The following is a 14,712-nucleotide window of genomic DNA, read 5'->3' as shown; positions in this document are numbered from 1 at the left end:
TAAATTATACAGTGCTACCATCAACCTACCTATGAAAAGAAATTAACTCTGATTCGCAACAACACGAATCACCCATAAACTCCTACGGATTGGAAACCATACAACAGTCTTTGTTTTTTCTAAAAAAAGGATATAACTCACTGAATTTAGATAGCATTCCAAGAACAGGACTAAATACACCAATAATATCTAACGAAATTCCACAATCCTTCACTAAAAACGGTACTCTATACACGCACATGATCCCATTGCATATTGCCACCTGAAAGAATGTCCCAGGGAGTACAGCAAGACCATTTCCATCGATTACAGTATCATTCTTTATACTGACTATTACTCAGAACCGTACAAAACATCCATAACTTCATTTTTACTAAAATTTGATAAACCACATTCCCTAAAACATAATCGTATTGGCCCATGCCTGTCTTTAGCAAAATCGTTGAATGCAAAAAATCCCTCTACACCTAACAGCACAGCCACCAATTCCCAACACCCAATACAGCTCTTCTCCTAACCACTCTATATATTAACCACTTCCGCAACTTTCCGACTTTGTCACAGAATGATTAGGAAACAAAAATCCACCGTTTTCGTTTAACTCGATGTCTTCAAAGTGTTTGACCTAGTACGGGAGTCTGGTATTGACTTTAAGCTACAGATCAATGCGCTCCCACTGATAGGCCAATTGTATCGTTCCTCCACCACAGTTCCACTTATCTCTCTCTCAACAACATCTGCTGCCGTATCATTCACCCTTTCGTCGCTTACGCACTGGCGATTTCGTCGGGCGACTTGCCGAAGCGGCAGAATCGCATTCGTCATTTAAGATGTCGTTCCCACAAGGCCTTACACAACAGCGATTTCATTGCGCAACCCACTGTGCACCCGCCGGTCCCCGCGACTGATCGCGGCAATTCAGCCACGTCTGACAACCCTTTCACACGTGGAAATCCAGCAGCTCGGTTACAGAGGGAGGAGTAAGCAGTTGCGGCCTCGTGTCATTGTGCCGCATTTGTCGTTTGTTAGCGCTTTGCGACTGTTGAATCACGTGCATATTCTGTGTCGTTGTAAAGAATTTAGTATTCTTTTCTGCTACAAAAATGGCTTTCAATGTGGAACTTTTCTTCTCTGAAACAGGACGTCGTCCTGTAAGTTGAGATTGAGGAAATAAGGATTACAGCAATAAGATCGACAAATGTAATGCTTGGGAGCATATGTGTAAGGAATTTGTTCCTGACTTCGAAAATAAAATTGTGTCTGAGAAAAACGAATTGGCGTGTCTTATTCTGTTTATTACTTATTAGAATAAATTTGATATTTTGCTTATTTGCCAAGAAACAGCACCTTCAGTGCTAATAACGTAATCTGCCAACTTGTCTCATACGCTTGCGGCACAGTGATTTCTTATAGGCGTGATGTCGTACATCTTCTAAACCAATTTTTTTCTAAAGTTTCACTCACCTCTTTTGCGAACAAAATTGTGCAAAAATGGTTCAAATGGCTTTAAGCACTATGGGACTTAACATCTCAAGTCATCAGTCCCCTAGCCTTAGAACTACTTAAACCTAACTAACCTAAGGACATCACACACATCCATGCCCGAGGCAGGATTCGAACCTGCGACGTAGCAGCCGCGTGGTTCCGGACTGAAGCGCCTAGAACCGCTCGACCACAGCGGCCAGCAAAGTTGTGCAGAACGCCTTATGCTCTAATTGCAGAAGTCTTCTCTCGCACTTAAAAGGCGATGAAATGTTCGTCATTTGCTCTATAGGATACCAAAATAGCTGCGTGCCGTCGATAACCTGTTATGTCACAGACATTCTACAGTAGTTAAGGAATTTGGCAGAGTTTTCCATCATTTCTTTATAAACTGCAAAAAATGTCCGTGTTTCTCACGAGTAGTTAACATAGGATGAATCCAGTACATTGTCAACGTCGTAGGCGTCTGAATTTTCTCTCCAGTAACAAAACGAAAAGCAACACTTCCTCCTCAAAATTCATTTTCTAACTGGCTCACACAAGCACACAGCTCTTTCGTCACAGACCTTCTGCTGCACAAGTCAGTTGCGACCCTGACGATTCAGCCGTACGACTCAAACGCGCGATGGTCGCGGATTGCAGCGATTGAACCGCACTGCTGAATCGCTGTAAAGATGCTGCCGGTGTGAAAGCAACCCGCTACTTGCGTGCCTAATAGTCTGTCCCACCTTCTTTCCTACATATCGTTACAGTGTGAAAAGGAAGAAAGCAAATAAGGGTTTCATGTCACATCGAGACGAGATCAAAAATGGTTCAAATGGCTCTGAGCACTATGTGATTTAACATCAAAGGTCATCAGTCCCCTAGAATTTAGAACTACTTAAACCTAACTAACCTAAGGACATCACAAACATCCATGCCCTAGGCAGGATTCGAACCTGCGACCGTAGCGGTCGCGCAGTTACAGACGGAAGCACCTAGAACCGCTCGACCACTCCGGCGGCGAGACGAGATCATCATTAAAGACTATACTCATTGTTATGTCCTAGCCAGTAATGCCAACCGAGCCCGCTGCCAAAAGGTTGGCAGCATCAAAGTCCGGACGCCGTCCGTATAAGCAGCGCCAGCGATACAGGAAATCGCCGCAAGTCTGCGCGCGCCACCGCTGGCTTCTGGCTTCTTAAGCGCTGGAGTCGCGAGCGCTAGGACAGTTCTGTATTCGCCGCTCAGTTGTATACTCGCCACCGAATTGTGTACTTGCTAGTCAGTTGTGTGTTCATCGCAGCAGAGTTGTTGTTTGTCGTCAGCCGACGCTGACCTAGCCGCTCCGACTCGAAGTAGACAGATTTCTGTAGACACCGAGTTCCCTACTGTGTTACTGTATCTTCATTAATAAAAGATAAGTACCGACTTTTATTTAATATGAGTGTTTGGGCTTTCATCTTTCTGTTCACTGTTCCAGCGGACCGGTCGGCCCGCTATTAAAAGTGTGGCGGTGACTTCGTAAGCCATTTCTACAGCGAAGTGTTTGTCGCTACGAACACCGCTACAAAACTCATACTCGTGTTGGGGCCGTGTCCATTTCAAAGGAATAATCGAAGCATGTGTCTTAAGTGATGTGGGAACGCCATGAAAAACTTAAGTCTGGGAGACGGTACGGAGATTTGAACCGTCGTACTTCTGAATGCTAGTCCTGCGCGTTATCATTGAGCCATTTCGTTCCATGTTTGTACACCGCAGAAATCTCCAAATCCCCGCTATCCGACCTTTCTTCCTGTGTGCTGATGACACCGCCTACGTCACTACTCCCCACAACAACTATTCCAGACGTCCTTACAGCGTTGCCTGTTGTCCGCAGCTCGTGGTCTAGCGGCTAGCATTGCAGACTCTGGATCACGGAGTCCTGGGTTCGATTCCCAGCCGGGTTGGGGATTTTCTCTGCCTGGAGACTGGGTGTTTGTGTTGTTCTCATCGTTTCATCTTCAGCATCACTATCATCATTCGTGACAGTGGCAAGATTTAACAATGTTAAAAAACTGGACTGTGTAAAAAAAAAAAATGGGAATTTGTATGGGCACTGATGACCGCGTAGTTGAGCGCCCCACAAACCGGACATCATCATCATCGTTACCTGTTAATTATGTAAGAAATAGAAAAGTGAAGCACTATCGTGGGTTGTACAAACAGGCGTTTTCCACCTCTTCATCAGTCAGTCAACCGATTCCTCATACTAGTAGAGTCTAGAAATTACGACTGAACTTAAATGTGAAGATAATTAAAATATACTCCTCCTCGCTATGCAACAGATACCCTGAAATTGACTTAAACTACCAAAATTACTAAAATTCTGTACTTCAGGTTAACATCAGTTGTAGGGCAAGGCAGTTTCTACCCCAAAGTACCGTCACCCAAGAGGGCGGCCGTGACGCAAGTACGTGACGTCACGTGATGTCAGTTGATGACGCGATTGACGTCATTCAAGATGGCGAGAAGTTTTAATTTTTGGAGGGAAGATAGCTCAATTGGGATACCTCTACTAACCTAAGAAAGTGCCATGCCTCCCCCCACCCTGACGAAAGTTTCAATTTCGGAGGGAAGATAGCTCAGTTGGGCTACCTTTACTAACCTGCAACATGCATTTATTGCGTCGTATAGGTGCTGGAAGTCAGTTTGTGAGATGGAGTTCCATGCCTCTTGCACTTGGTCGATCAGTACAAGGACGGTTAGTGTTAATTGTGGATGATGCTGCAGTTGTCGTCCTATGATGTCTCATATGTTCTCGACTGTAGATATGTCTGATGATCGAGCAGACCCAGGCAACATGTTGACAATCTGTGGAGCATGTCGGGTTACAGCAGTGGCATATGAGCTAGCGTTATCCTGTTGGAAAATACTTGTTTGAAAGCTGTTCAGGAATGGCAGCACAACAGGTCGAATCACCAGGCTGAAGTATAAATTTGCAGCCAGAGTACTTGGGATACCGACTAGAGTGCTTCTGCTGTCATACGAAACGGCACCCCGGCCCGTAACTCCTGGTGTAGGTCCACGCAGACAGGTTGGTTGCGGGTCCTCAACCGACCTCCTCCTAACCGACGCACTGCCATCACTGGCACCAAGGCAGAACCAACGTTTATCAGAAAACACAACAGACCTCCACCCTATGATCCACTGAGTTCTCACTTGCCACCAGAGAAGTCGCAAATGGCGGTGATTTGGGATCAATGGAATGCATGCTGCAGGGCATCTGCTTCGGAGCTGTCCTTGAAGCATCCGATTTGAAACAGTTCACTGTGTCACTGCGGTCCAAACTGCTGCTCAGACTGCTGCTGCAGATTCAGTACGATGCGCCAGAGCCATACGCCGAAAACGACGTTCTTCCATCTCGGTGGTGCCACGTGGTCGTCCGGAGCCCGGTGTTTTTGCGACCGTACATTCTCGTGACCAAGCTGCCAGCAGCCATGTACAGTGGCTGCATTCCTGCCAAGTTTTTCTGTAGTACCACAGAAGGAACATCTAGCTTCTCGTATATCTATTACACGACCTCGTTCAAATTCAGTGACGTGTTAGTAATGGAGTTTTTGTCGCCTTAATGGCATTCTTGACTGACATCAACTCACCACATCCAGCATCAAAGGTAACTAACGCTCGTTACCGTTACATCGCGTATTTAAACCAAACCTTACTTGCATCCTCATAGTGGGGCTACTAGACATCTTTCAGATGAAGAAACACGACTACCAATTTTCGTTTATGTTGGGGTTCGATTTTTTCCGTCAATGTCTTTCACGGATATCTATTCGGACCATAAAAACTGTATGTTTTAAGGATATAAAAATTTGAATATTCTTCAAACACTCACTCAGCTACCTTGAATGCTGTGGAGGTAAAATTAGACGACAACAGTTCGCTTAGAGGTATTCTTCGATTTTATGTATGTCAATGGAGTAAGGGTAGTCTTTAATATAATTTACAGTAGCAAGTATTCCCTTAAATGTACGTTACAGTGGTTTATAAAGTAAAGATGCAGATGCAAACATGGAATATGCGAAGGTAAGTGTCATGGTATGTACCAGTTATAAACCTCAGGTTGAAAATATCTCAAGGCCAAAAGGAGCAGTTTCAGAATAGTGAAGTGTGGGCAGAAAATTGCAAACATATCACCTGAGGCTTCTGAGATATTGAGGAGTTCATAAAATAGACACTTCGAGATTATTATTGTTATTATTTTAGTTATTATTATTATTATTATTATTATTATTATTATTGACACTATTCTGTAATCTACTTCATTGGTGGCAAGCACAGTTTAAGTAGTCAGCCGGTTGTATTGCGACATGTTTCTGTTGAGACATCTGTCCTTGGGCAGTTAACAGATGCTGATAGGTTCTACATGCGTTGCCATTACAAAAGGCACACGCCTTGCTGTTGTCTGCATAACGTTTCAGTTGACGCAAGCTTTCTAGACGTTAGCTTACAAGACCACCTTGACCTGACGGTTAAGAATTTGCCTTGGTTCGTATCATTTCTAATATTTGTCAGTGGGTCGAGCGCCATGACCACTACTACCACCACCAATAGATTTTAATATTAACGTGACTGGAAATATGTAGGCATACAGCACATTTTAGATTTAAAACTTAACCATTTAACTATTGGAATATTATAAACACTTAAACATGTGCTAAAAGACAGTGGAAACCTCAGCATTCTTAGGCTGTATCATAACAAGAATATAACGCGTACTTTGAGTTACTGCTTATTGTTTTGCAAATACCAGCTCCCTTTTTATAATGAACAGATTTATCACCCTCAGTGTCGCCGAAATGTTGTCAGTTAGAAGCTTAATTACAATGTTTTATGGCAATGATATTAGAAATTTTCGACAGCCCAAGGAATGAGTGCATTACACAAATAATATAAGAAGGACTTTCAATAATTAAAGACACAAATTGATGTGAAACTCAGTATTTTTACAAACTGAGGCTTTTACCAGAGCGTACTGAAAAATGACGCCCCCTGAATTTTTTTTCTGTTCAGTTCTCAACATCGGTTCGCTAGAAAGGTGCAACACACTGCCGCTACAGGGCTCCGAATCGTAGCGTGTAACATGGAGGTGGGTAACATTAACTACGCCGGTGTGTGAGAAACAGCGTGCTATAATCTCTCAGAAAACTGTAAGCACGAATTCTAAGAGTTCATTCACGCATAGAGCACCCTCTCCTTCAACAAGATAATGCCAGGCCACACATGAGCGCTGAATCTGGAACGGTCCGACGCCTTGGGTCACTGCCATCCGATCATCCTCCAACAGTCCCTACTTGGCCCCATCCGATCGTCATGTGTTTCAAAACTTAAAGAATTCCCTTTGGTGGTGATGAAGCAGCGCAAGCAAATGTAAGGTTGTGGCTCTGTCAATAGTCAGACATTCTACAATGGCGGTGTCAACAAACTGGTCTCTCGTTGGGAGAAATGTGTTCGTAACCAGGATGACTATGTCGAGAAATAAATATGTAGACATGAAGAATGAAGATGTAGAACGTTAATCAAGTTTGTTTTATTTACAAAGTTTTATAAGTTATCATACAAAAACCTCGGCGGCTTTACGTTTCAGCACACCCTCGTACTACTTCTCAATACAATGTCTATCACTATTGATACACTTGTCCCAACGATCAACTAGTTTCTTTTATACCTAATGTAAAGAAGTGTTTGAATTGTTGTTTGATCCACTTTCCAAAAAATTCTTTGACGTCATCGTTGTCTGCTTTGTTTTTTGACTCTGTTTCTAAATGGTAAACACAAGTTTCGTCACATGTTTAATTGTTGTTTAGAAAAGCGTCACCTTCCCTTTCATAGCGTCCTTTCAAAACTTTATACACTTTGAGTTTTGTTTCCTTGTGTGGACCCACCTCGCACTTGTTCTGCTGTACTGCAGCTTGTTACTGATAACGTTATGAACTGTGCCAACACTTACTGCAACTGTTTTTGTTACACGTTCAACTCCAGTTCTTCTGTCTTCACCAATATTATAATCATTGCGTGTTTCAAGCGAAGGAGCTTACACTTCAGCTGGCTTACTAAGACGAAGTCACCAATCATTGAGGTTTGACGGTTTTCTGAACTACCCACTCATAAAAATTTCCGCGGTTCGTACAACTTTCACCATACAGTGAAAATCAATCAAGAAAAGATTTTAGATCGCTTTTCACTTTCAGAATGAAAAAAAAAAAACTGATCACTGGACGTTGTTCGACCAGCGTGGAAACGTTAATCAGACAAGCCATCGTTAATTGCAATATTGAATTTATAAACAAAACAGCTTTTACCAGTCAGTTGTTCTCAGCTCATCCCAGTGATGCCAACTGAAGTCATAAGAGTTTCAAACTCCTCCTAAAAACTGTTCATTTCTGCATCAGTTTCTCTCTTTAATTATTTGACTGGGGAAAGGGAACCTACAGTTTAACGTGGAAACCAAACTATGTTATGTTCCTGACGACTCCTTACATCGTTGAGAGGTGAAGGCTACGTTAAAGCAGAAACTGAAAATCGGTAGTCCAACCGAGATTCAATTCTGCGACGTCTCTGTTTCGAGGCACGCGCTTTACCACATTACCAGCAGGCCAGACATGTATATAGATACAGAATGACATATTCACTCTGCAGTGGGGTGTGCGCTGATATGAAATTTCCTGGCAGATTAAGATTGTGTGCCGGTACGACACTCGAACTCGGGACCTTATCGACGCACACTCAGATGCAGAGTGAAAATTTTACTCTGGCAACATCCCACAGGCTGTGTCTTACCCATGTCTCCACAATATCCTTTCTTCCAGAAGTGCTAGTCCTACAAGATTCGCAGGAGAGCTTCTGTGAAGTCTGGAATGTAGGAGACGAGGTACTGGCGAAATTATAGCTGTGAGGAGGGGTCGTGAGTCGTGTTTGGGTAGTTCATTCGGTGGAGCACTTGCCCGCGAAAGGCAAAGGTCCTGAGTTCGAGTTCTGGTACGCAGAATTGTCGCAACACGACATGGCATGGATTCGACTAATGTCTGAAGTAGTGCTACAGGGAATTGACACAATGAATCCTGCACAGCTCTCCATCAATCCGTAAGAGTACGAGGGGGTGGAGATCTCTTCTGAACAGCGCGTTGCAAGGCAACCCAGATACGCTCAATAATCTTCATGTCTGAGTTTGGTGTCCAGCGGAAGCCTTTAAACTCAAAAGGGTGTTCCTGGAGCAACTCTGTAGCAATTCTGAATGTGTGGAGTGTCGCATGGTCCTGCCGCAATTGCCCAAGTCCGACGGAATGCACAACAGCCAGGAATAGATGCAGGTAATCTGACAGGATGCTTACGTACGCGTAACCTGTCAAGAGTCGTATCTAGACGTATCAGGGGTTGCATATCACTCCAACGGCACACGCCCCACACCATTACAGAGCCTCCACTAGCTTGAACAGTCTCCTGCTGAGATGCAGGGTCCATGGATTCATTAGGTTGTCTGCATACCCGCACATGTCCATCTGCTCTATACAATTTGAAACGAAACTCGTCCGACCAGGCAACGTGTCTCCAATCAAACAGTCCAATGTCGGTGTTGACAGGCCTAGGCGAGGCGTAAAGTTTCGTGTCGTGCAGTCAGCAGGGACACACGATTGGGCTTTCGGCTTCGAAAGCCCATATCGATGATGCTTCGTTGAATAGTTTGCAAGCTGACATTTGTCCAGCATTGAAATCTGTTGTGACTTGGCGAGACAGCCAAGCCACTATGAGGTAGCCGAAAGGCACGCGTTTAAGCTCACGCAGGCTGGCGTGAGGTCTGGAACAGTTAAAGGAGTTGAGTCTAGTAAAAAAAGTACGTAGCTTCTGGAATACTTAACTTTAATCCATAATTGGTGAACATCGGTCTGACGGTACATGCATCACAAGATAAATAGCAAATGATTATGGCGCCTTGCTAGGTAGTAGCAAATGACGTAGCTGAAGGCTATGCTAACTATCGTCTCGGAAAATGAGAGCGTAATTTGTCAGTGAACCATCGCTAGCAAAGTCGGCTGTACAGCTGAGCGAGTGCTAGGACGTCTCTCTAGACCTGTCGTGTGGCGGCGCTCGGTCTGCAATCACTGATAGTGGCGACACGCGGGTCCGACGTATACTACCGGACCGCGGCCGATTTAAAGGCTACCACCTAGCAAGTGTGGTGTCTGGCGGTGACACCACAAAATCTGCAGCAATTTGTGGAAGGGTTGCACTTCTGTAACGTTGAACGATTCTCTTCAGTTGTCGTTGGCACCGTTCTTGCAGGTTCTTCTTACAGCCGCAGCGATGTCGGGGAGTTGATGTTTTACCGGATTCCTGATATACACTGTATACTCGTGAAATGGTCGTATGGGAAAATCCACACTTCATCTCGACCTCGGAGATGCTGAGTCCCATCGCTCGTGCGCCGGCTATAACACCACGTTCAAACTTACTTAAATCTTGACAACCTGCCATTGTAGCAGCAGTAACCGATCTAAAAACTTCGACACACGCTTTTTGTCCTATACAGGCGTTGCCGACCGTAGACCGTATTCTACCTGTTTACGTATTTCTGTATTTGAAAATGCATGCCTATACCAGTTTCTTTGGCGCTTCAGTGTATATGGCCGTATCTATTTATTGCATTGACTTAGAAGCTTAAATTGCGTACGCTGCCAGGGGACCGTAGACCTTAGTATGTGACGTAAATTACAAACTGGTACCAATATTCGTTTGTGAAAAATGGTGTCTTAACTGTCTGTCCGACAGATGGACATACTGCAAACTTACCCTATAAGGATTCCGTTTTTAGCGACTGGGACGAGGAACCCTATAAGTAAGTAAGCTGTTGAATGTTTCAGATGTAAAATAACAGTCGGTAAATATATCACACTGTGAGACAAGAAGGTGAAAGCCTTTATGGGAAAATTTTTGCTGTTGCTACGGAACCATGATTGTACCCAGGAGAGCACCTCTCTGTCCGAAGCAAATCGACGTCCACGAATGCACTTCTTCAGGTCTCCAAAAATAACAGCAATTGCATGGGGAGAGATCGGGACTGTCTGGACGATCTGTAAGGGCTTCCCATCGAATCTTGAGCTGCATACTCGGAACAACTTTGACAACAACTGGGCGGGCCCATCTCAAACATATTAAAGGGTATACGAACCAAATATTCAGTTTATACGACTGGAATCGGTATGATTTGTGGAGAATTATAGTCAATAACTTAGTTTTAAAATTCAGTTGACAGCATACTGGAGTCTTAGCGCTGATGTTTTGGAAATTATTGAATCCTTTCGTTTTCATGTATGGAATATTGTCATGTTAATACAGGGGTCAGATGCTGTAACGTTACACGGAGTGAGATACTATAATCAGAAAGTCAATTGGTTCACTAGTTATAACGTTAATAGCTTAGAATTTTTTGTGAGCGTACAGAAATATCAGAGATTCAGTTAATATTACAGAGTTAAATACTTCTGAACTGAGCTCACTGCCCACTTGCGTAGCTTAGTTGAAGCTTTTAAATATTAATAATAATAATAATAATAATACAAATTATACTGGAACAGAACCATTATAATAGATAAAACAACACCACATAACAAACCTGACATCATACTCACCAATAAAAAGAAGAAATTAACACAACTAATCGAAATATCCATACCCAATACAACAAATATACAGAAGGAAACAAGAGAAAAAATTGAAAAATACATCCAACTGGCTGAAGAAGTCAAGGACATGTGGTATAAGGATAAAGTTGACGTTATACCGATTATACTATCAACTACAGGAGTCATACCACACAATATCCACCAGTACATCAATGCAATACAGCTACATCCAAACGTATATATACAACTACAGAAATCCGTAATTATTGATACGTGTTCAATAACCCGAAAGTTCCTAAATACAATGTAACATATACCATACAGTTAAAAGGAAGTCACGCTTGATGAAGGTCCGCGTCACTTTCCATTTTTAACCAGACCTAAGGTCTGAGAAAACTAGAAATAATAATAATCTCTTTAGGTTGTCTTTAATAAAAATTCTGTTTTAGGACTAGCATTGAACTCAATATCTTACTGAAACTTATTTTGCAAAGAACTTTTCGGTTTAAAAAATCCAGTAGTCACTTTTTCACCAAAAATGAAAAGTTAAAATAAGAAAAGCGGCAACGTACACTGAAACCAACTTTTTGAACTACGAATTTGTGCGACTCCAAGCTACTAAATCAATTAAGAAGAATTATGGATTGTGCTCTTTCTAAATGAGGAAAGCATTAGTTCAATTATAATTACCAGTAATTGTATTCAACGCCAATTATCTCCATAAGCTTAAGTTGTAACCAAATCGCAGTACCTTCTATTTACATTTATATGAATTTCCACCCTTTCCCCTTACCTGATTCAGAATACCCACGTGGTTCAAACTGTACTCACATGTATATTACACTCTTTGAGGACAACAGGTTTTCATTCTTACAAGATTAGTAGGAAATGAACATTTGTTTTGAACTCTGCAAACTTTTAGAAAAGCATTTGTTTACTTCATTGCTAACTCGAAAACACAGACACATATTGGAAATCGTTTCACCTGTACGTGATAATGCAACAAAGGCTCTTTCAAACAAAAAAGTCACCTTTCGATGGCTTACGAGGTTGCTCAATTTGGTTCGGTGGACGAACGTGAGGAAAACCAGCCGTGTGTTATTCGAAGTTAAGAGCCGGGTGTATTCTTTCAGTGAAGATGGCACTACGCTCTCTGTTGTTTGCAAATACGGACAGTAACACTGGGGTCTCGAACACATCCTCTCCTTAACTTCTACTCACTTCAGTTTCTGCAAGTCACCTCTGTGATTCGGGGTCATAACTTTCACACCAACTCATCAAATTCAGTAGTTGTCGTTAAGAGGTGCTAATAAATCACTCCCTTCGGTTCCTAACCTACAAGAATGTTGGTTACAAGGTCATTCAGCGGATTTTATACAGTCGCAGCTGCGTCATGTTCCCACGGTAATTTATTCCTGTCATTGTTGAGTCTGCTGTGTTAGTGACCTTGCCTACATAGTTACCAGAAACAGCACTGTCGATAATTGGGTCGCCGAATTCCAAGAAGGGATACAAGACTAATAATGTTGGAAATAGTTGGAGAATGAACACAATAGAACGGCGTTATTAATTGTTAGCCTTACGAGACGTCTTATAAATGCAACACTGGATTCATAATAGGGAATGTCAAATCAGTTGCACTTCCGGTGTCTATGAATACATTATGTTTCTCTATAATTAGTTTCATGGGCTTGGTGTCTCTTTACGGGTAATGCCATACGTCACGCAGTTAGGAAAAGAAAACATTGAACTGGTTCCATGCGTTAAAATCTGTTGATGGAAGGCAGCACACTTCACATCTGTACGCTGTATCAATCAATGAAGTGCGTGGTAGATGGTGGAAGTTACTGTACCATATATTAAACTTTCTTACAGATTCCTTCACGGGTCGAGCGTGGGAAGAATGTTTGTTTGTACGACTGTGTTCGCTGTTATTTGCCTAATTGTATATGAACGGTCTATGCAGGATAGGTGCGCAGGTGGCTGAAGAACATCCTTTTCTTCTATCCAGAAAGAATGTCCTTGCAGTTTCTGATCAGGTTCTACGATATGTAGTTGTCTTAGAGTGTCTACCACTCAAGATACATTATGTGATCAAAAGTATCCGGACACCCGTATGTAATGCGGAATCGCCCACTCCTAAAAGGGAGTGGTCGATTCCGCATCACAAAAGGTGAGGAGTATAGAGCTATTAGTAAAGAAAAGTAACATCAGAGTAGGTCGCTCAGTGTCTCCGAACATGGACTAGTCACTGGATGTCACCTCTATAGCATGTCAATGAGAGGCATTTCAACCCTTCTATGGCTGCCCAAGTCGACTTTTGGTGACGCGACCGTGAAATGGGGGAAAAACCTCAGCTAAACTAAGACCAGTCAAGACCTCATGTATTGTCGGACAGTCACTATCTAGCAGTAAGGAGGGTGGTTGTAAGAAATCGCATGAAATCAGTATAAGAAATCATTCGTGAGTTCCAAAATGCTACCAGTAACCCAGCAAAGACAATGCTGTGCGTAGGGAATTAAAAAGAATGGAGTGAAACAGTCTATCAGCTCCTCGTAAGTCACAGATTTCTGTACTCAGTGCTAAGCGACATTTCAGGTGATGTAAAGAGCGATGTCACTGGAGTTGGAATGGCTGGAAACGAGTTATCTGGAGTGATGAACTAGCATAACAGTTCGCACACGGTGACTGTTGTATTAGAATGGGAATGTACCCTTTCATAAAACAGCATTTGAAAGTCAATGGTTTGTGGATAGTAACATTCCTGAAATGGAGTAACCTAGCAAAATGGAACCCATTTGGAAAGAGTTGAAACATCGACTTCGCTCCAGACCCCGGCGTGCGACATAATTACCTTCGCTGGTTTCGGTTCTTGACGAAGATTGGGCTGCCATTCCTTCACAGGCACTTATAAACCTCATTCCAACCGTCATAAAGGCGAACGGTTGACCACCCCATATTAATGTCCAGACATTTTTGATCAGATAGTGTACACAACAATTTCTGCCGTTCACTTTCGCCAATCGAGCAATGTTATGGCTACTCGCGTCGATCTCGTTCCTGTATAAATGCCCGACTTTATACCGGTCCCCCATAATTCGGCAGTATTCGAGTGTTTTGTATGCAATCTCTTATGCAGTTTCCTTGTAAACTATGAAGTGAAATGAGCGTTTTGAGTCATTGGTCGTGAGGCCCCTTACGGGGCAGGTCCAGCCACCTTGGTGCAGGTCGTATTACATTCGACGCCACATTGGGCGACCTGCATGCCGGATGAGGATGAAATGATGATGAAGACAATACAAGACCCAGTCCCTGAGCGGAGAAAATCCCCGACCCAGTCGGGAATCGAAACCGGGCCCTTTAGGACGGCAGTCCGTCACGCTGACCATTCAGCTATCGGAGCGCACCTGGTATTCTATAAAGTAACAGTAGCCTCTCATTTTACATACCTACTGTTGATCTTCTGTGGTCGTTCACCTCAACACACTATGTGATCGAAAGTATTCGGACAAGTGGATGAAAATGACTTAAGAGTTTGTGGCGCTCTCCATCGGTAATGCTGGAATTCAATATGGTGTTGGCCCAC

General features: G+C 43.0%; 1 protein-coding gene across 1 annotated transcript in view; it reads right to left on the bottom strand.

Moving 5' to 3' along the window:
- The window catches only part of LOC124721855 (elongation of very long chain fatty acids protein AAEL008004), a 142,601-nt gene that overhangs the window by 107,452 nt on the left and 20,437 nt on the right, over positions 1–14,712 (bottom strand). The gene's annotated exons all lie outside the window — the stretch shown is intronic.

Source organism: Schistocerca piceifrons, chromosome X (assembly GCF_021461385.2).
Source record: "Schistocerca piceifrons isolate TAMUIC-IGC-003096 chromosome X, iqSchPice1.1, whole genome shotgun sequence".
In the NCBI taxonomy this organism is placed as follows: domain Eukaryota; kingdom Metazoa; phylum Arthropoda; class Insecta; order Orthoptera; family Acrididae; genus Schistocerca; species Schistocerca piceifrons.
The sequence above is the reverse complement of the archived record's forward strand: the minus strand, read 5'-3'. Positions and strand labels throughout refer to the sequence as shown.